At 36.7% G+C, this 23,907-nt stretch overlaps 1 protein-coding gene across 1 annotated transcript in view; it reads left to right on the forward strand.

The window, feature by feature from the left end:
• Positions 1-14,911: 14,911 nt before the first annotated feature.
• Positions 14,912-23,907, forward strand: part of LOC108719001 (protein ITPRID1) — a 68,775-nt gene continuing 59,779 nt past the window's right edge. The window contains exon 1 of the mRNA XM_018267580.2: positions 14,912-15,066. The gene's annotated coding sequence lies outside the window, so the exon portion shown is untranslated. The remainder of the gene's footprint in view (positions 15,067-23,907) is intronic.

Raw genomic sequence — 23,907 nt, forward strand, 5'->3', positions numbered from 1 at the left:
TGAGCATTACAATGGCCATATTGCTCAGTGGCAACATAATAAGGGTATATTGTATGCAGCTGTGTTATTATATAACCTACATTTCTGTACAGTTGCATATTTATATTTAAAGCAGCACTTAATATTCTTAGGGGGGATATAATAAAAGTTGCAAATAGCAAGACAATTAGCACAAATAAGAATACAAAGTCTAATTTCTCAGTGTAATACTCTTCGTTCAACTGTTATTACATTGCGAATTTTAATTGCGCATTGCCCACTTTTAACAAGTGCTTGAAGGTGTCGTAATCTTTTGGAGTAAACACAACAATTTTTTCAGAAAGAAGTTTTAATACATCCACTGCGCACTGGCACAAACTATAAAATTCGCAAACCTTCTTCTACTGTTGGAAATGGTCGCTAAACAGTTTCAGGGTTCACAAAAGCTATACTAAATTTGTTCAAAGGAAAATTTGTTTGCAAAGAGGCATAACTTTTCGCATTGCGAATATTTTTTCCATTACCGACTTTTATTACATTCTCCCAGCAATATTCACACCCCCTCTAACTTTACAGCTATGTGATACCAAAAGTACACCTTTGGGTATAGCTAGCACATGAGAGTTTGTATAGAATGTAATTTGCTATAGTAAAGATTACATGCAATGCACTTTTTTTACCCATGAGCCACATTCAAATGTAAAAAATGTAAAAAAAAGTTGGGGAGCAACACAAGCATGAAAACATTTCCTGGGACTGCCAAATAACTGCTGTGATGGGCTATTTGGTAGCCCTGTGTGGTCAGGCAGCCTACAGGAGGCTCATGTTGGCATTACATCGGGTTTTATGCAACAAAACATGCCTTCAAGCCTGGAATTAAAAAATAAGCACCTGCTTTGAGGCTACTGGGAGCAACATCCAGGGGGATGGTGAGCAACATATTCCTCACGAGCCACTGTTGGGTATAACTGCTTTAAAGTATAGTGCCAATTTCCCTTCTTTGCTGCACATTTCACGTGTGGTTACTTTATTCTGTCTTGGCACTTGGCATGCCATCAATGTTCATATGTGCCTGAAAATGAAGACCTTCATGTTTTGCATGTGTACTAGAGAAAAATAAATGAAGGTTTTGGTGTGAGATCAGATTGATGTGTATGTTTTGGAGACTCACATGAAACTTAAGTCAACAGGTAAAACAAGTTTTCTTGTTTTCAGTGAAAAATGTAAACCAAATTGCCTGTAACATTCCCTCTCGTTTACTTACTGTGCTGCCTACTGCTATTTAGCTTGCTTAGATGCAAATCCTTGCGAACTTTTCTCATTCTCTTTGTATGATTTTTTTTTTAGTTTAAAAGTTCTGGTCACGCAGTTGTTCTCAGCCCACTGCAACTTAATATTCTGTTGACTTGTGGTTTTGATACAGCCTCTAGTTCAAGCAGGTGCAGCTCCTGTTCCCATTTTTTTCTTGTCAGCTCCATCTGATTCCTAATCCCATGATCTATTTAACCCCAGCTAGTCTAGTGGGGGGGGTAAAGGACTTTGATCACATGGGCGAATTCTGATCATTGCTTTAGGTTTAATCATATTATTCTATTAATTTACTCCTGTTGCCATAATTTTTCTACAATTTTCTACAGTCAGCAGAGTATGTGCAAGTGAGATTACCCCCAAACAATGTAAGTCTCTATAAAAAGATATTGCATAAAACAGCTCATATGTAAAACCCTGTTTCATTTAAATAAACCATTTTCATAATAATATACTTGTTTAGTAATATGTGCAATTGGGTAATCATAAATAGAAAATTGCTATTTTAAAAAATAAGGACCGCCTCTTGTGCACGTATGATTCACGTTGCACACAAACAAACCATACTTGTTAGGTCACATGAGCCAATTAACAGTTCTGTATTTTGCTTCCACAGTTCTTCTTGTCACAGAGTTGTAGTATTTATGGTCAGGTGATCTCTGAGGCAGCACACAGACCATCACAAAATGGTAGTTCAATAGCAAGATTTACTTAAATATATATATTCCAGTTTGATAAGATCCTTTAATATGTCACTTAATTTGATATAAACTATCTGCTTAACTATTCATTTTGGGGGTATAGTTTTCCTTTAAGTGCATCTCCCAATTCTTGTGCAGGTATAGGATACATTACCTGGAAACCTGTTATTTAAAAAGCTCTGAATTATGGGAAGGAACATTTACTTACATGCAAATTTTCGCTTCGGATGTCTCCGCCAGACTTCGCACAACTATGTCAGACGTAATTTGTGATGAATACGCATATTCATCAAAATTTACAATTATGTCTCTGCAAAAGAACGTTGGTGTACTTTTATCAGCGATGATTCGTTGGCATGAAAATTTAATAATGAATTTTTTCTAGCCTTACTTTGTTCCTAGTGAAACTTCATTAACTTACGCTTACAGCAATTTAAATTCAGTGGCCATATAAACGTCATATGTATTTATTAGTGATTTTGGTGAAATTGCTGGAAGTCCCCACTTTTCTTAAAAATGTCCAAGGAAGCAAAATGAAGACAGAGATCCTCTATTGTCCTAGGCCATGAGCCCACCCTAAAATAAATGTAACATGAGCTTCAGATGTTAAAAAAAAGTGTAAATAAGATATTTTTAGAAGTTCTAAACATAATCCCACTTTAAATATAAAAAAACCCCAGTGTTTTGATTTTTGCTTATGAATTTTTTTGGAATACCGGATATGATGTCACTGACATAATAATGTTGAGGATGTAGCCTTATTTTATAAATTCTTTATTTATGTTTTTCCAACAAGACACACAAACATCTTAGATTTTGCCATTCATTTCTTTATATAGCTTCATATAGATTACAAATCATTTATAAACATATATAGACATATATAAAAAAAACACATACAAGAAGAATTATTATTATCAGTTAGGACCATGGGTTGACATTTCTTACTCTCCCACTGAGCTTTTTAATTTTCGACTCTACCTCCTTTGTGGGCTCTATCTAGAAGTGACTAATTCTCGATATTCATTAGAGTCTGAAAAGAAGCCAGGATTGCCATTTTTAAAGAAACTGAATTTGTTGGGTTTGTTCCAATTTATTGCTTTTAAACTTCTTGACCGTATACATTTCTTGTATTTTGAGTAACCATTCCTTGCTCGTGGGTATATTCAGGGATTTCCAATATTTTGGTATTAATATCTTAGCTACATTGATCATAGTAGAGACCACCGATTTTTTATATTGAGATGTAGTAATTTTAGCCTTATTTTAGATTAGATTTTGGTGAAAACGGTAATGAATTGAAATTTTCACAGTTGGATAAATCAGTGGATTTACGATAGTTTGCCTAAGTGAAAAATCCCCTTGGTGAAACACAGCAAAAGTTCTCCAGTGACAAGCGAAATGTGCTGCTTGTCTTTTAGTAAAAAGGCGAATTGTCTTTTTAGCAAAAAATCAGAAAAACACAATTCTCTCTTTATTAAATATGCCACATATACTCTATTTTAATTAAACAAACATGTTTACAAATTGTTCTTTTTCTCTGTAATAATAAAACAGCACCTAGTACTTATCCCAAATAAGATATAATTAATCCTTATTGACGGCAAAACAATTCTGTTGGGTTTATTTTTCTTTTGAATGATTTTTACTAGACTTAAAGGTGAACTAAATCCCCACGGTGATAAGTCCCCAATGGCCCCCCCCTCCGCTGACCCCCTCCCAGCATCCCCCCTGCTAAGTGTTACCCGAGAATTGTGTCCCCTGTTGGATTACTGACCGTACATGCAGAGTGAGCACAGCAAAGCTCACGGGTGCCATCTTTGGCGCTTCAGTAATCCTTGTATGTGAGCGGCGTATCAGCGCATGTACAGTTGGAGCAGTTTTCTGTCTCATTACAAATGCGCATGCGCCAGAAGTGAAGGAAGAAGACCTGAAGATTACTGAAGCACCGGAAGATGATGTCATGAGCTCCTCTGCGCTCACTCTGCATTTGCAGTCAGTAATCCTACAGGGGGCACAATTCTGGGGTAACATTTAGCAGGGGGAAGGCAGGGAGCGGAGGCCAGTGGGGACTTATCACTGGGGGGGGGTTTAGTTCTCCTTTAAGGTATAGAGATACAAATTGCATAAAGACCCCTTATCTGTAAATCCCCAGGTCCAGAGCAATCTGGATAACATGTTCCATACTTGTATCATGCACAATAGATAAGGATGAAGTTATTATAGATAGGGTTTTACTGGGAGATTGAATCTGACTAAATATCTCATGATTGCTCTGAAACAAAGGATATTGGATTTGGTGTAAAATCATCCTGCAGTGTCTATACAATAAACAAAAGAAAATAAAATGATCAGCATATACTTCTATTACTAGTGATATGTACAGTATATAAATTGTTAAACTCAGAAACAGTTTGCTTTGTTTTTTTTCAAGAAGAATTAATTTTCCATAATATGTATTATTCAGTTGCTGTGCCCTACTTTTGCTCCACTTTACATTTAACATGACAGAGAGTTTGATTAATATACTCTAGTAGGTTCTGATACATCTGTTCTGTTCAGTTTTGAGAAATAATATTGTCACGAAACCAAGCTCACTAATAATCTCTGCTTTGAATAGAGTTCCAGGAATAGCTTTCTCTTCAATATATCAGTGACAAAGCAACGTCCGTCAGCACTTCCATTGTTGGATTTGCATATAAGGTGTGTGGGCCTTTCAGCATAATGCACATGCAAATGTGAACTCTTTTTTCTCTGACCTGTAATTTTCAGTTTGTCTTGAAATCTGCACTTGAGAAAAAAAAAATCTACATTTGAAATGATTATGGTTATTTATTTAGCTTTTTTCATCTCATTAAAGTGCAAGATAACAAACACTGAAATCCATTTAAAATACATATTGACCTACAAACAGCTATGGGAACTGTATGTGTGACACTGTTTCATATAGACAAGCACCTAGTTTGCTCTTGGAGAAATGTAATAAAAGGTGCAAAGTCTGAAACTGGTCTAATCACGTATAGCATCCAATCATTGGAATTCATTTACTGGACAGAATTATTTAAAAACATCTTATTGGTTTCTATGTGTTACTGCACCTGAGCAAATGTAGTGCTTTTATTACATATACTATTAACATTACACAAGTATGTATACAGTTACTGTATAGGCCCTCCCATGGGAGTCATTTATTGGTACACAATCTCCCCCTCCTCAAAAAAAAAAAAAAAGAATTTCAATACCAGAAATACTGTAAACGTATTTTTGATTGCATGTCTTAAACACATAGGGGCAAATTCACTAAGATGCGAAGTTGCGCCAGGCGCAACTTCGCCGCACTTCGCCAGGCGTAGTTTCGCCAGGGCTCCGCAAATTCACTAAAATCCGAAGTTGCGCACAGGGGTAGCGTAAGGTTGCGGAGTTGCGCTAGCGTTGATTCGCTATATAAAGCGAAGTTACGCTAGCGAAGGCTAATTTGCATACGGCGCGAAATTCAAATTTCAATGGAGGAACACGTATCTGCACTACAAATGCCTAGAAAACCTTCAAATCAGCAAATAAAAATTTTATTTTGCCCTACACATGTGCCCACTGTCTAGGTAAGTTGCCATGAGTCAGGAAATGTAGGGGGGAGGAAGGGGAGCCCCAAAAATTTTTCGATCTTTTTCAGCCTATCAGCCATCATGTAGAAAACACGCCAGCGTTTTTTGGGACTTAGAAAAAAAATTTACTTTTTTTTAAACAATCCCTATCTACTGCGCTTCGCCAGGTCTGAGGTGGCGAAGGAAGTCTAGCGTAAAAGGTAGCGTTCAGTACACTGCGCAAGTTAGTGAATTTGCGTAGTTTCGTCGCTAGTGAAAATTCGCCTGGCGTAAGGTTGCGAAGTAACACTAGCGAAACTACGCCAGTGTTCGTTAGTGAATTTGCGCAGTAGCGAAAATGCCAAACGCTAGCGAATTAACGCTAGCGTTCGGCGCTTCGCGGCTAAGTGAATTTGCCCCATGGTATATTCGCAGCTATGACCGAAGACATACATCACACTGAATACCAAAATGCAGCAATGTAATAATTTTACCAGATTATTGGCAAATGTCTTTTTTATATAAAGATCCACATACAGTGGCGGAACTACCGGGGGAGCAGGGGGTGCGAGCGGGCCAGGGCCCGCACCCCCTCGGGGGCCCCCCAGCAGATCGCGCACCACTCAGTTCTGCGCCCGTTTCCGGCCATACGGAGGGGGGCGGGGCCCGGCTGCACGTCCCGCGCCAGGGCCCGCCCCCCTCTAGTTACACCTCTGTCCACATAAAAACACAATAATAACATTTGCAGCATTATACTGTATCTCCCACATGCACTTGGGCCCATGGACAAAATTACAAGATATTAATGATAGAAAATACACTGCCTGTGTTTTGTGTGTCATGTAAGCCCGTAACAATATCATCAGGATAAGATTAAAATTATGAGTACTTGTGGATTCATTGCATGTTATAGAATATTAATAATAATAAACCGTATACCAGAAAGTAACCTGTGCCATAATGGTTTTGGCACAAAAGGTAAAATATCACTAAAAAAATATCATCAATATCATGAATGTTACTGATCCTCTGAAAAGTTTGAAACCAAAAATACATAAAGTATAATTAGCAAACTACAGTATGTGCAATGCATATCAGCGTAAAATATCATACACTGCCTGAATTTTTTATGTTATAAAAGCTCCAAAATAGATCATTAACCCCATAAAAGGATACTTTCTGAAATATTTGGAATACATTCATATGTCTTTCCATTGTGTTTGATGCATACAGCAGAGTTGTTTGTCATAACATGCTTTATTTGACACTTTCCTTTTTGGAGATCTTAGAATCTACTACTGACATGGAAGTACAAGTGCCATGCACTATATTATCAGGTTACATATAGATCTATGTATTGCCTAGCAACATGCTTGGCCAGCTTACACAGAGTTAAATACACTAGGGTCCTGTCTATTTTCTTAGCTCTGGCAAGTAGATAGAAATGTTACAGAGTAACATTAAGGGCATTAATAGAAGGAATTTAGTGACATCATTCTATAGAAAAATATAGTTTCTAGTTAAAACCTAACCTGGGCTGAGCAAAGAATGCCATAAAAGCATGTCTGCTGTATTACTCATAGGCAAAGGGAAGGGCTCTATATCATATGAACATACAAATTTAGAAACCAGGGCATAATTAAAATTACTAGATCAAGTTTTTCTTCAGCATGGAATCTGTAGGTAAATGTATACATACAGTATATATGACGGCTCAAGTCTAAGAGCCGAAACGTTGAATAAACCCATTTTTTTCTTCACAAAAGACCTATGAATGCAGATTTCTTAGCTATATATATACAGTATATATATATATATATATATATATATATATATATATATATATATATATATATATATATATATATATATATATATATATATATATATATATAAGCTCCATTATATCAGTGTAAACAGAAAAGGTTTTAGTAAAAGTCTCCAGACAAAATTTTTTCTGTGATTACTGTGATTAAGGTGAGCAGCTGAAGAAGCTCTTTTCTTTACATCTGCCGTTGGACACGTGATAAGTCCAGGAACCATTAGTGCATTTCACCTGCACATGCTCTTTTTCTGCAAAACTGTGTGCCTTTCCTGCAGCCACAAGATTGCTGTGTGTGAAACATAAGTACAAAGTTATGGAATCTTATTACTGCTGCTTGAGCCTTTAACTCACTCACTTCACAAAAGAGGCAATTCTCTGTTTTTCTCCCAACATTGTTTATGACAGAGGCAGCATCAAAAAGCAGGGAATAAGGAAATACAGTAAATGGGTGGTTCACCTTTACTCTAACTTTTAGTATGTTATAGAATGACTAATTATAAGCAACTTTTCAATTGGTCTTCATTATTTATTTTTTATAGCTTTTGAATTGTTTGCCTACTTTTTCTGAATCTTTCCAGCTTTCAAATGGGGGTCACTGACCCCATCTGAAAACAAATGCTCTGTAAGGCTACACATTGTTATTGATACTTTTAATTACTCATCATCTTTCTATTCAGACCTCTCCTATTCATAATCCAATCTTTAAATCAATGCACGGTTGCTAGGGTAATTTGCACCCTAGCAATTGGATTGCTTAAATTGTTAACTGGAGAGCTGCTGACTAAAAACTAAATAACTAAATAACCACAAAAAATAAAAAATTAAAGCCACTTGCAACTTGTTTCAGAATATCACTCTCCACATAATACAAACAATTATTTTAAAAGTGATCAGCCCCTTTAAATCATTTAAAGCTACTTCAAGTATCTCATGTATTTCTTTGACAGAAAAAAATATTGCACATGAGGTTAAAATAAAAAAAGACAAAAAAGAGAGTGGTTGATTCACTTATGCAAATTATTCTCATAGGAGGTATATTTGATAAGATTTTCATGAGTATTTTTTCCTCTCATGCAGCCCGTACAAAAAAGAGGGAACTCCGGAAAGATGCATTTAAGGACAGTGGTGAAAACTTGTGCATCAGTAAAACCTGTTTATTTTCATAATTATTATTATTATATTAACATGTGTTTATAAAGTGCCAACGTATACTGTAGCACTGTCAATAAATGATTTTTTACATATAGAATTACATACAAAGCAACCAATGACATATACAAGAGGTGAAAAGGGCTCTGCCCAAAAGACCTTATAATGTAAAAGATAGCTTACAATGTAAAAGTTGGCAAAACCATTGAATTGAGGTAAAGTGATGCTTTGACAATGATGTGTGGTCACCTATAGGGAAAGAGTGCATGCTACAATTTTGTGGCAAAATTAGCTTTTTCTCCAATGCTTACAAATGTTTGCAAATCTGTGCTAATCAGAGCCCCCCCCCCTTGTCTGTCACATTTCTTTTAACTATAATGCATTTAGCAAAATTTTGATGACATTTGGGCCACTTTCCCTCATCACTAGTCACTTAATCCAAAAGACATAATAGGCCATAACTCACCTTATTCGTTCGATCAAATGATTAAATCCTTTGAATCATTAGATTCTAAAGATTTTAATCCATCGATCGAACGATTTTTCTTCGACCAAAAAAAGATTGCAAAGCCTATGGGGACCTTCCCCATAGGCTAACATTGACTTCGGTAGGTTTTAGGTGGCGAACTAGAGGGTCGAAGTTTTTTTTAAAGAGACAGTACTTCGACTATCGAATGGTCGAATAGTCGAACGATTTTTAGTTCGAATCTTTGGATTCGAAGTAGAAGTCGTAGTCAAAGGTTGAAGTAGCCAATTCGATGGTCGAAGTAGCCAAAAAAAACATTCGAAATTCGACATTTTTTTTATTTTATTTATTCACTCGAACTAAATACATGAGTTTTTTTTGTATGATCCTTTGAAAGATTTTTTACTTCGCTCGAAAACGGCTCGAAAACGGCTCGAAAAAATACTTCGGCTATCGAAATATCAAATTCAAATGGTCGAATTTCAAAGTTTTTTAAATTCGAAATTCCATCCTTAGTAAATGTGCCCCTAAATGTAGAGAGGTACCTAAATAGTCAGTCTCATAAATAGTGTTGTGTAGATGGTCACAAAAACCAAAATGATGTTTGGTGAATTTATTACACAAGTTAATTGACACCAACTACCTAGTGCATTCTTTTCAAGACAGTTCCCCAAAGAATGGCATTAAGAACTTTCACAAAAGAAAAGAAAACACACCTGCCAAGCATATTGTAGTTGTTCTTCTTTGCTCTCTCATTCTAGAAGAAGAGAATTAAGGATCTGCACAGTCTATTTTAGGAAGATGTTTAACTTACCTCATTTGTGCACTGTGGTTATAATAAATTGGGTAAGCTCCTTGCCTGCATGACTAAGAATGTAAACAGCTCTATAATTCTGATTTCCTGGTGTTAGTTGAGATCAACAAGATAACACTGAAAAGTCACTCTGTACAAAGCACTGTACCCTTTTTTGGAACAGTTTCATACAATTCATACAATTTTATTATTACATACTGTATATGGTTAGCTTTAGTGATAGAGAATACATTTTGGAGGAATGCGTTTACATCCTGTTACACATTAATTTACTGCCACACTGTTTGGTATTTAATATAGTAATATTGTGAATCCTGCATTGAAGATGCAAGGATATGTATATACCTGAGAACTGAAAAAGTCTCTGATCTTCAGGTACTCTGAGAGGAAAATTCGTTGTGTATTCCAGGACAGACTGTTCCACACGCTGAAAGAAGACTGTCCGAAGCTTCCAGGAAAGTATAGCTGTAGCAGGAAAAGGCTTCTGATGGAGTTAAGTGGTCTTAATGATGACCTCTTCCCACAGGTACTCGGATGAATGGACCCTGCACCGGAGGAACCCTCTTAGGAGAAGAGATGGTGTGACTCCACACAGCTAGGCAGAAATGACTTTTCCTACAGAGGTAAGTAATCTTGGAGTGTTTTAACTTGGGCGCATATTCTGTCCCAGAATTAGAGGCCCGTCAACTGTGTAAACCCCCACTCAGGTAGATTATCATATAATCAATTCAAAGTCATGCAATATAAGCCAGGCCAGACAGGTAAGCAAGGGTTAACAGCACAGTCTTTAGCAGGATAAGCCAGGCAACTTAGGTAAGCAAGAGTTAACAGCACAGTCTTTAGCAGGGTAGAGTTGCCTTGCAGAAAAACTTAAGCAGAGCACAGCTGACAAGGGTTAAACATCACATCTTGACTAAGCTGGTAAGGACTAGTAACAGTTAATCACAGTCTTTAAATGAGAAACAATATATGGTTGGAATCAGCTTGAAGGGGTTAACCAGTGCTATAGAACATTCCTTGAGCAATATTAAAGTCCAGGCAATAATACAGGCTTGAGTATTTGAACACTCACTCATGAGTAGAAAGAAGAAGTGGAGATCCATTGTCAGGGAGCACCCTCTGAGAGACGGAGCCGACAGGGAATGAAAAGAGCCAGTGACCGAGCACGCCAGGTCAAGCCTTGAAAACTCTGTTCCACCGAAGCTGGGGAGCTGTGGAGAAGAACCAAATTCAGGAACTGATGTAAATTGCCCAAAATCAGACATGGGAGCCTGGAGCACAAAGACGCCAAACCTACTTCCCGGTTGATGTAAGTATAACTGCGCAGCGTCACTGTACATGCGTCAGTATTTAAATAGCCCAGGGGGAAGGCAGCCACGGAACTGCGGTGCCTGACACACACTATCATTCAAACCTTATGTAGGGTATGAGTTTACGTATACACAGGTTATACTGGCCTCCCATTCAGTCACTCTTGTCTAGGGATGGGCGAATTTTTTCGCCTCGTTTCGCCGAAAAAATTACGCCCATAGACTCGTATGGCAGTGTGCGTCAAAAAAAAAATTTTTGACGCCCATAGACTTTAATGGGCATCTGCGACATTTCGCCGGCGGCGAATTTTTGGCGAAGCGAAACTGGTCAAATTCGCCCATCCCTGCTCTTGTCTGTATCAGTAGCTTATCAGTCTGCATACTGACACAGTCTGATTGGGCCTATTCAGATGTTACTGGGCCAGGCTAGAAATTATCATCAGCTTAGGACAGTGCTGAGGCTGTGTTTACTGGGGCTTGAAAAAGCCAGTGATTTTCTTTTTCTTACAATTTTTTAAATATTTTAAATTAGATTTATTGCATATGTTATTTCAAAGGAGCAGTGACACCAAAAAGTGAATATATATATAGTGAATAAAGTACCCCATATTGTAAAAATAAGGATATTATAAGTTACCAAGGTGTTCCATGGTCATATTTTCCAACAAGGAGTACTTTATTTATTATAATACACAAGTGACATCCCTGTTAGAGAATTAATAGGTAGCACCTTTCATTGTTTAAGATATAGAGTCAAATTTGTGGTGTGCAGAGTCACAAGGTATTTAGATAAATCAAAAAGATAAGGAAAAAGTATGACCCATGGGTTGCACCTTCCCACTTTCTCGAAATGAGAATCCGAAGTTGAAATAAAACGTAACTTTTACTTCTAGTGATTAAAATAAAGACCGAAAATAAGTATAAAAGAAAGATTAGGAGAAAAAACCTGTTATGACTCCAGGTCCTCATTTTGTGCTGGATTGATATTAACAGTTAATATAGTCACTGTTGAATCAATTTAAAGTGCGGTGAGGTAAATGGTGTGCATGACATCCCTACTCACCGTTTATAATTGATGACATCACTAGTCCTAACCATATATATGGATTTAATTTACAGGATAGTCATGGTTTTTATGTAATATATACATATTTAGTTTGTATTTGTCAAACCAGCAGCTACAAATAATATCCTATCTTATATAAGTATTCTGTATATAATACTGTAGAGAGCAGTGACATTCGACCCCATTTTAGCTTCTTGTTCAAGTTATAATACCATTATACCATTATATTCTACAAAATTTGCTGTACCTGCTGTGATGTGTCCTGTGGCTATATTTCAACTTGAATGGTTGTACTGCCCTCACTATTAAACAGCAGATTGCAATATATGGACAAACAATCCCTGTTTTGTTTAAAGGGTAAGGCATTTCTCAGTAGCTGTATGCACAAAATGTCTCTGTCTTAAATATATTGATAATGGGTTGAGTGCAGAGGACCTCTTGTATTTGTCATTGCACCCCCGCCTAATGGTTTTAAAAATTAGTGGTGAGCACAACTTTCCCTTGTTATATATATATATATATATATATATATATATATATATATATATATATATATATATATACACAGTAGACAGCACCACACTTCAAAATTACAGTAGAACCTCCATTTTATGTTTTTCAGGGGACCAGGAAATAATTAGGTAAAATCCGGGGAAATGCAAAATCAGGGAAAATTGTTAAAGCAAATTTTTCTATAGTAAGTATATATGCATATAAACACAGGACCTATGTCTAGGGCAGAACTTGTGTGACTATATAATCGATAATAAAAAAAACCTCCCTAGCTGCTGCCAGAGACTACATGCATAAATCCAGTGACAGAGGTGGGGGGGGATGAGGGTTCAGCAGGCGATTTTTTTGTGGACGTGATTTTTAGCGAAAGTGACATCACATATAATAAAAGTTACATCAAACATGGCCGTGCACGTGATTTCTCTTTCGCAACACACAGTTAGGGCCAGTACCTAGAGTGGCAATAAACCTAAATACAGTGCTACTTGGATCAACTTTGTATTAAAAGTTAATTTCATTAACTCTTAAAATCCAATCCTCTGTTACAACTACAGTATCTAATCTATCCGCAATCGTCCAGGGCCCCTAGGCAGCAGCAGACATGTGGAAACTACCTGTTCATGTGCCCCTCCTCCTCCAGCCAGCTAGATTAGTGTCACACACAAATACACTCTTGGTTACACTAATGCATACCTACATTTACACTTGCACAGTTACAGTGCTCACACCTACTTGCACACACATATACATGCATACAATTTGTAGTTTGGCAAATGTATACACACACATACATACCGACAAAATTGAGTGAATTTTTTTTTACTGCATTGTATTTTTTACTTGAAAAAGTTTTTTATTGTGCTTGCAAATGGAATATTTGCTAATCACATTAACGACTAAAATATTCTGACAACTGGTTATGCTAGTTGAAAATATGCACGGATTGGAGTGGTTTAAATCTATGCATTTTGGGCATTAAACTGTTCAGTAGCCCCCTGGCATTCATAATTTGGATGTTTTATGTTGGTACATAACAAAATGTGGGGCATATGATTGGGTCTATGAGACAATAAATGTCATAAAAACCCGCTAAGGGGCCTATTTATGAAGCCTCATTTTTGTGGTTTAGTTTTTTAAGAGGAAAACTTTTTAAAGATTTATTATACCCAAAAGCTGAAAAAATCCGAATCCGAAAATACTCCAGCTAAAACCTGTCGAGGTCATGTAGAAGTCAATAGCAGATGTTCCTTTTACAAGTTGGGGCTTTTAAAAATTAGTGGTGAGCACAACTTTCTCTTGTTATATATATATATATATGTGTGTGTTAGGTGGCATATTTTAAAATACAGAATGTGTAAAGAAATGTGTAGAATTGCACCAATATCACCACTTTGGTGACATGGTGTGCCATATGTAGTCACTCACATAAAAAAAGCTGTGTAATTATTTTACATAAATGTAAAGCTGAGTGTAAAGTTCATGCATAAAAGAGGTGTTAGATTGATAATGAAAAAGAAGCAGAAAAACAGCTGTGCAAAGCAAAAATTTTGTGATGCCTGAATGTATCACATTGACTTCAGTGGGTTATGCCAGGTCTAGATCGGTGTAAATTGACAATGTTAAAAAAATCCACTGTTATAAATATCTAATTAGCCCTTTGTAATGAATTATTTCATGATTGCTTTGTATGGCATTAATCACGCTTAAAGACAACAGTGCTTGCTAAATATGCTATTTTACACCATATTTACACCAGTTTTTAAGTGTAATAGATTTTACACATCATTTAAATATGATTCTAAGTGTTCCTAGGTACACAAATGCCAGACTTCAGTAGTAAAGCAGAGTATAACACAGAGAAGCATTAAGGAAAATCTTTAATAGCATTTAATAATCCACTGCTTCTGTTTTCCTTTATAGAGGCTGACAACTCTGCACGCTGGAAAATATGCAAAGTGCTCAGCTGACACTCAATATTTTATCCACCTCTGCTGGTTCATATCATTTTGTCAGGCTACTTTAAAATGTTGCTTCTCTTTAAATCCCATGCCTCAAGCATTTTCCCCTTCACAGCAGTCTTTTTTTATCGTCTATTGTCTGGAAGTCTATAACTTCTTGTTTACCTAGAGAAACAGGTTTGCCTTTTGTATGGTGGGTGGGAATATGAAAATGCTTTCCAAGATAAAGAAACTTCTGTGCTTCCTGTACAGCACTGTCCTTTACACACTACTCATTGACTAAGGGAAAGAGATACAGTAATAGCCATAAATAAAATTTTACTCAATGAGATCTGGAAACGTCTGGCATGATTAAACATGGTTTTCATAGGAGATCCAGTAAATCCATTCTAAAAGGTAAGAGGGGTTTTGAATGTTTGATAACACTTTTGTTTATGGTCATCATCTGTATAGTATTTTGTGGGTGTTTCCTAGTGAGTAATCATTGAATAGGTTATAGTGTGTTTTTATACTGCATGTAAAAGTTTAAAGATTTCATGTGTGGAAAAACGGAAGCCGTCTGCTAGTGTAAAAGCATTATACTGGAGCACCCATTACAGCAGGAGTGCCCAAAAGGTAGATTGGGATCTACCAGTAGACCTTTAGGTGGTGATCAGCACACACTTTCAACAAACAGCTTGTCTAAATCACCCTCCTATTTCATGCTTTTCATTCAGATATTTATTATGTTAAGGACAGGTAACATAAGAAATAGATGTTTGTTAAATATAGCAATAAAAATGATCTCAGGAAGCAATACAATATTTAGGTAATATTTTCCATGGAACAGAATGCTAACAATGCTTTTATGGATGTAGGTCCTAGTGGGACAACATCACTAAAAGAAGACCTCACATTAGTACAGTATGGGCACTCCTTAGTTATTATGTGTAAGTAATTCTGGAGCACAATTATGTGATTTTGTGTTCTCTACAGTATTTCTTTTTCAAATCCATAGAACTGAATCGGAACCATTTTGTGTGTTTGTGTGGGGGGGGGGTCAATGGTTACTTATTACATAGGCATTTTTATTTGTTTATACTACACTTCTAAAAAATGCTTGAAGGTGACATTTTTTTTGCTGCAAACATAAACAGCTTTTTCCGTGAGAAGTTTTATTGTACGCACTGTCCTGTAGCAGGAACCCCCCAAAAAACTTTCATCATACACTGCAGAGAAATGGAAAAAGCGATTATTAGTATCATAGTGAATAAGAAACTGTTGATGCTTGTAAAGGTGTATGTAAGCTTGTCTACTAGTGCATTGTTTCTTGACTTTGCAATGTAAACTCTGGCTTTAACATGATAAAAATGATAACATGATAAAATTGGATTTTATAGTGGGGAGGGCTGGTCTCTGATAACCTGGTCATGTCAGATAGTGGGTCCAAACCAGTAATGGAACTACAGGGTGTGTGGTCCAGTGCATTCTATGCAGGTATCCACCTCCCTCCGGAAGCAGAGATTCTGGCGTATCCGCAAGCAGTGAACCACCGGCAGGCCCTGGTGCACCCCTGATAGTTCCATCACTGGTCCAAACTAGTAAAAAGTGCTCCCAATGGTCTCTATAATACACACTTGAACAAACATGTAAGCAGGCACTAGTGCAAGAAGCAGTGCTGGCAGTAAATGTAAATAAACCATCTTACTAAAGGTACTATGGGCCACTACATTGCACCAACTTTTTCCCCTTACATAGTACTGGTAAAGTGCAATCTATGCAGTACTGTTTTCATATTTATTGCTTAAAAGGGATATTAATATAATAGAACCATACAATAAACTATCCGATGATCCTTCCACTGAATGTGAAGACATCTATTTATATTGGAAGAAAGGTCCATCTTTAAATACGGTCTGAGTTTCTTACATTGCACAGTGTACAGTTGTTATCTATCTCTAGCTATGTAGTTGTACTGGCAGACACATAACATATTTTCAAGTGAGTGGATGCTTTTTTAGGAAGTGAGAAAATACTAATACTCTATAACTAAATTGATCCAGGCACTGTTCTGGCTGATTAACGTGCATTTTAAAAAAAAAAGGATTGTGTCATGATTTTTATGGTGTAGTTTTCATTCTAAATTACACTGTTTACACTTTCACAATTCACTCTACCATATAAAATTGTATTCCTAAACCAACAAGTGCATTTCTTTTTTTAGTTGTAATTTTGTTGTGTAGGCAGCCATCTCAGATCATTTTGCCTGATCCTGTGGAAAAGCCAGCACTTTATGATGGAACTGCTTTCAGAAAAGCTATTGCTTCTCCAACTACATGTAACTGAAGGAGTCACAGTGGGACTTGTATTTTTACTATTGAATACTATTCTCCCTAGTTGAATTTGACAGTTTTGGCCATAAAAAACTCGATAATTAAAAATTAGAATTTTCACTTCGTACCTTGATAAATCTGCCCCCAAGTACACATATAGCTAACTACTTAATGGGGTCCTTTAAAAGTCTGGAATATTGGAGTTGTGGAGTTGACCTTTCCTGGTTAATGTAGTTTTTCTTTATTTTAAATGGAGGTAACAGCTGGGTGCTAGTCTGCAAAAGTGTGTGGGGGGGGGGCGGGGGAACTGCATTTTCAGTTCATTGTAATCAGATGCCTGGTATGGAATAGAGCCTTTGTGACCAACGATCAATGTGTCACTGGTTCATCGTTTTTCACCCCAATATTTAGGAGGCAGAGATTTGGTTGATTTGGCAGAGTAGTGCCTGTTAATCTGGATAAATGCCTTAGAATATTTTCTCAGTATCGTTAAAGACTGGGACAGTGCCACAGTGTATGCAGCAGGGTAGTGGTGCACATAAATTTACAGCCAAATGTTATTTTTAGCTGTAGCTAGTAGTTACAGTACTCTAATTTTGACAACATGAGGAAAAACCACGATCCTTCCTGTAGAGCAGGGATCCCCAACCTTTCAAACCCATGAGCAACATTCAGAAGTAAAATGAATTGGGGAGCAACACTAGCATGAAGAATGTTCTTGAGGTGCCAAATAAGGGCTGTGATTGGCCATTTAGTAGTCCCTATGTGGATTGTCAACCTACATTCAGACTCTGTTTGGCATTACACCTAGTTTTTATGCAGCCAAAACTTGCCTACAAGCCTGGATTTCAAAAACAAGCTCCTGCTTTGAGGCCACTGGGAGCAACATCCAAGGGGTTGGAGAGCAACATGTTGCTCACGAGCTACTGGTTGGGGATCACTGCTGTAGAGGTTATAATTTGTTGCAGTAAATAAGACTCATTACAGATTACATCTGATGATTATCATTTGCCCTAAGGCAGTGCTACACATATTTGTGGATGTAGTTGATAGACTACCCAGTGTATAGATTACTTAGCACTCTTTTTTTTTAGTGAACCACAAACACGTAGAATGTAAAGTAAGTGCATTAGGAAAGACTGAAAGTTGCTACAGGGTTGCTAGAATATGGCGGCACATATGTGGCATATAGGTTGCAGACAGAACTAAAGATGAGTAGAACAGCTTGCCAAGTTGTTAACAGCCTACACATTTTATTGTTTTTTGCCAGCAAGAATAATTCTCAGTGCCATTGAAAATGTTCTACTGGAGTTTATGGGAAATGTTCTACAGAGATTCATCACATGGTCTCATCAAAAGGTGTTGCCTCTATAATATGCTAAAATGTGGGACAGAAAGGCACTGGACATTCAGAATGATTTCTAGGGAAAGGATATTGTAAACCACAGAAACATATAGTGAAGAGAGAGCGACAATGTGGAAGGGTTACACTTATTCTGGTAAATCGGAGGAAGAAATAGGTGAAACATATAATGGACAGAAATTAACCCATATGTTTTGTTGTTAAAATTATACTCCTATACCCAAGGAAGTCTAGCAGCCATTGTAAAAGAAAAATGTTAAACTGCTAAAATGTAATTTCTTCTTTCAAAAAGATTTGTTTTTGAAAATTTGGCACATCTTAGACTGTAAATAACATGGCTAGAAATATAGTTTTGAAAATCTGTTCTGTTTTTGTACATCTGGGGAAGCAAAACCAAAACATGTTTATTTAAATCATATATATATATATATATATATATATATATATATATATATATATATATATATATATATATATATATATATATATATATATATATTATCATATATTCAACCTTCAGCTAGACAGCTGAAAAACTGACATTTTAAGCACTAAGCTCCGCCTTCTGGATATATGAGGCACTGTGCTCACACAAAAGCCAGGTGCATGCATACTTTCTAAGTTACATCAGCCAATCAAAATGGACAATGCAGTGTCTTTTATTTACACACTTCTTCCTGTTTCAGTTTAAACTTGCATTATTTCCTGTCAGGTGATCTCTGAGCGAGCACAGAATATCACAAAATGGTGGCTCAAGGGGGAAGGTGTAAAAGGGCAATATTTTCTGTATTTGCCAATTTGGTAATATTGTTAAATAGGGCACTTATTATAATATAACTCTCTGTTGGTTACACCTTCATTCTGAAGGTATAGTTTTAATTTAATTTAAAGGCAGGAGAAACTACAGTATATATATTTTTATTGTGAAGAAGGTTTTTTTTTTTTTTTCGAATACCTTTTCACAAGACTTGAAAATGAATTGTAGCTATTACCTGGAACTGTTAAATTACTTAGAATATACTTTACCTATGTGAAAGTTCAAAGCAAATATTTGAGCTTCTTTTTTAAGCTGCATACTGAACTGTGTTTGTTTTCTTATGGATATTGCACCGAGCTTAAACAGCATCAGACTGTTTGACTTTCAAGTACACTAAGGAATTGAGAAAACAAGAAATGCTAGCAAGTCAAGCAGAGAGTACACTGAAATATTTCACAAATAAAAGCTGGTGCAGCTTTTCTGTTCTATGGGATATTTTCAATCTGTTGTCGGAAAATAAACCCCAGTACCAAAACCATTGCATTCCTACTTAGTAACATATTTATTAAAGTGTGAATAGTGATTCAGGTGCTAATTTGAGAAACTCCAGAGAAAATTAGCTGACAAAAAATTTGCTGGATCAAAAAGATTTGGGCGCCTATTTAATGCATTTGGACAAAATAGGCGCACGTATAAAAATTGTCACAGGCTTCGAAATTGGCATGCGTCAAAAAAATTTTGACGCTCATTGACTTCAATGCATTTTGCTAACTTTTCTCTTCAGCAAAATGGGACAGATTGTGAACATTACAAAAGAAAATTCTTCCAAATCTAAGCTGATGGTGTCTGAAAAGCACCAAAAATACAATAAATAAATGGGATCAATAGCCATAGAAATATTTACCCCTAAAACAGGTGGTGTTCTGTAGCCAAAACAAGTTTGTGAACAGTCTTAAAGCCACAGCTATGAAAAACTGAATGGATAAGAAATATTTTTATAGTACCCACCAAAAAATAAGTGGTATTGCATATTAAGTCATTCAACATCAGCCAAGAAATCAGCTAAAAAATAATGGGTGCTCAATAAAAATGGCAAATAAAACATAACCTTTTCCTTCCCCCAATTGCTAATGTTTGTGTATCCATAACTACACATGGTTTTGCCATGGTTTTTAATCTCATTCAATTGAAGATAGTCTGTTAAACGAACAGTAACACCAAAAAATGTGTTTTAAGGTAATGAAAATATCATGTACTGTTGCCCTGCACTGGTAAAACTGCTGTGTTTGCTTCAGAAACACTACTTTAGTTCATATAAACAAGCTGCTGTGTAGCAATGGCATAAATAGAAAAACGGCTATATGGCACAGGTTAAATAGTGGATAACAGATACCATTATGTTCTATAGAGCTTGTCTGCTATCTGCTGTAACCTGAGCCTTTTCTCTTTTGAATGGCTGCCCCCATTGCTACTCAGCAGCTTATTTATATAAACAATAGTAGTGTTTCTGAAGCAAACACAGCAGTTTTACCAGTTCAGTATAACACTGCATTATATTTTTATTACTTTAAAATATTCATTTTTTGATGTTCCTTTAAGGTCAAAGTGCATTTGGACACACTGAAATGCATTGGTTGTGCTTCAATTTGTATGCAGTGCTGCCCAATAGTTGGCATATTTAAGGCAAGTGATGTGTACTTTGTTAAACTGCAGAGATACCTACCACTACCAAAAGTGCAAGTGCTCTGTCTAGGGCCTGTAGAACTGGTAAATAAGCCCTTTAATCTATGAATCTGAAAAGCAACCAGCAATTATGGAAAGGGAAAGGCTTTTTTTCAGCAAAGTTGTTTTCCTCTCTCTGGGTGATAGCAAGAATATAAACAAAACAGTTATCCCAAACTGAATTCCCCCCTGTCTTCCACCTGCTAGTATGAAAAATCACCTGTGGCATGGCACTCACCGTGCTTCGTTTTCTGAAGTTGCCCGAAGTTTCCTCGTGAAGCAACTTCGGGCGACTTCGGAAAACAAAGCGCTGCAAGTGCCATGCCGCAGGTGATTTTTCATTCTAGCACACAGGGGGAAGGAGTTCGGGGAGATTAGTTGCTCCAAAGAAGAGGCAATTAGTCGCCTGGTGACTAAATCTCCCCGAATCTCCCAGTGTGACCTTACCCTAAGACTGTAGTTGGTATCACATGTTGCTTTAACCTTTACTGGATGGATATCCAGCCACTCTTAAATCACTTTTAATCACCATAAGACTTGGGGGCAAATTTACTTATGGTCGAATATCGAGGGTTAATTAACCCTCGATATTCGACTGTCAAAGTTAAATCCTTCAACTTTGAATGAATGATTCAGCGCTATTAGAAAAATCGTTCGATGGAACGATTAAATCCTTAGAATCGTTCGATTTGAAGGATTATAATCCATCGATCGAACGATTTTTGTTCAACCAAAAAAAGATAGCTAAGCCTATGGGGACCTTCCCCATAGGCTAACATTAACTTCTGTAGCTTTTAGGTGACGAACTAGGGTGTCGAAGTTTTTTTTTAAAGAGGCAGTACTTCGACTATCGAATGGTAGAATAGTCGAACGATTTTTAGTTCGAATCGTTTGATTCAAAGTCGTAGTCGAAGGTCAAAGTAGTCCATTCGATGGTCGAAGTAGCCAAAAAAACATTCAAAATTCGAAGTTTTTTTTCCTCTATTCCTTCACTCAAGCTAAGTAAATGGGCCCCTTGATCTTAACTCTAAATGGTAACATGAAATAAGGTCTCAGAATTGCCTGGAGTACATCATTATCACTCTAATGACACAGGGTTAGTTTACACCTTTCAGGTTTCCCCTGAACATGCAGTCCTGCATTCATGAGGGTAAGTGCTACAGGGGAAAGATAAGAAGCAGCAGTATTTAGGGCCATGAATTCCACGTGTCAAACAGAGTAATAGATGATAAAGGACACATGAAGCAATTTCAACCCTTTGCTAACATAAATAAATTGTAAACATTTTATTTTCCAAAATGTTAAAGTATATGTAAAGCCTACATTTTCCTACCATGTATATAATTTGAGCACAAAGCCCCTCAACTAAATGGCATCATTTGTACTGCATATTTCCCCTCCATTTCCCAGCACCATCTCATTTTGCTATGACAAATAGCAGCTTTCACCCTGCGGCCATTTTCCCTCTGATACATCATCAGGGACATTTATGCACATGTGTGACATAAAGTTCATACAATTAAGAATGCAGGCTAAAGATGGCCACAGAGGCAAAGATAAAGTTGTATGAATCTTTGTTTCATAAGATTTTCTTTTTACTAATTTATTTAATCTGAATGGTTAATGGTAGGTCGGCTGACTGCAACGAACAATCGTTTGTTGGACATAAGGATTTATCTGCACATCTATGGCCAATTTAACACAGGCAGAACTTGCTTGGATTGAGCATTGTAATGGATAAGATAAGCTCAGGAGAGGAGGTTAGTAGAAAAATAGGAGCAGAGAGCTAGAGCAGAGTTTGTATGGGGACCAGCAATGCCACCTCTTCATTGGCTTATAGACTGGAGGGTGTGTTTTGCAAGCTTGTTGAGAAGAACTGAGCATATGCAATAGCCAACAGCCAAAGTAAATTCCTATGGGAGGGAGTCAAGTAAGTTAGATGAGGAGAAGGAATCCTAAGTGCTTAAGAGGCTGCTGCAGTCTTACTATTAACCTTTGAAAAACACATTTTGTGTGGGGTGTTTACATGTCCTTTAATAGAATTTTTGTAACTGTAAAATGTTGGAAGTAGTGATGCGCGAATCTGTCCCGTTTCGCTTTGTCGTAAAATTGGCAAAATGGCGAAAAAGTTCTCTAAACAGCAGAAGAATTCTCGACATGCCGAAAAAAATTGCGAAACACATTGAAGTTAATGGCCAAATAATTTTGATGCATGTCAATTATTATACGCTCATCAATTTGTTGTTGTGGTAGATTTTTCGCAGGCAAATTTTTTTTTTGTCGTGGCGGATTTTCAGATCCATGCCTGGCGAATTTATTCACCCATCACTAACTAGAAGTACCAATACACATAACACCATGGGGAAGTAGAGAATGTAAAGGTGGTATAAGGAGCAGCAGGTGGGAGGGTCAGAGGAAATAAACAGTAGGGTGGAAATTACAGCATATGGAAGGCAAAATAATTAAACAGAAGAAAATAGCTTATGATCTAGAGAAGTAAAAATGTTATAGAGAAGACAATATTACACTGGTAACCAAAGTTGGAAGGTTGGCAGAATAGCACATGTGAGTTTCAGAAGGTTTACTCTGGGGAAGCCTGAGAAAGTGTATGAGTTACACATACACGTATTCCTAAAGTCGTTAAAAATGTTTTAAATCCATTTTGGAATTGATGTAGTGTGCACTGGGGGGGGGTTATGAAGTGTATGCAACTTATACCTTTACTGAGATTAACACCTAAATTAATCCTTGATACACTTACCTATTAGCACCATATGGAGCTATGGTAGTAAGAATTTGCTACTGATATAAATTGCACAAGTATTTTCAAGCATTAGTTGCTGATATTTAAGACATTTACATGCTGAACTCTAACATTACAGTTAAAACAGCTACATGAGCTACTGTGGGAAAGTCTCTCTTCTGTGATATCAGAACACTTTGCTATAATGTATCATTCACAGTACATAAACTGCATAATGTTAAATATCAGGACATTTGGCTGATCTAGGGTAATTCAGGTCCTGTTGAGATAACACAAAATCATATTCACATGTAATTTTAGACATGGAGGAACTTATTCG

The sequence above is a fragment of the Xenopus laevis genome, chromosome 6L (assembly GCF_017654675.1).
Source record: "Xenopus laevis strain J_2021 chromosome 6L, Xenopus_laevis_v10.1, whole genome shotgun sequence".
Lineage (NCBI taxonomy): Eukaryota > Metazoa > Chordata > Amphibia > Anura > Pipidae > Xenopus > Xenopus laevis.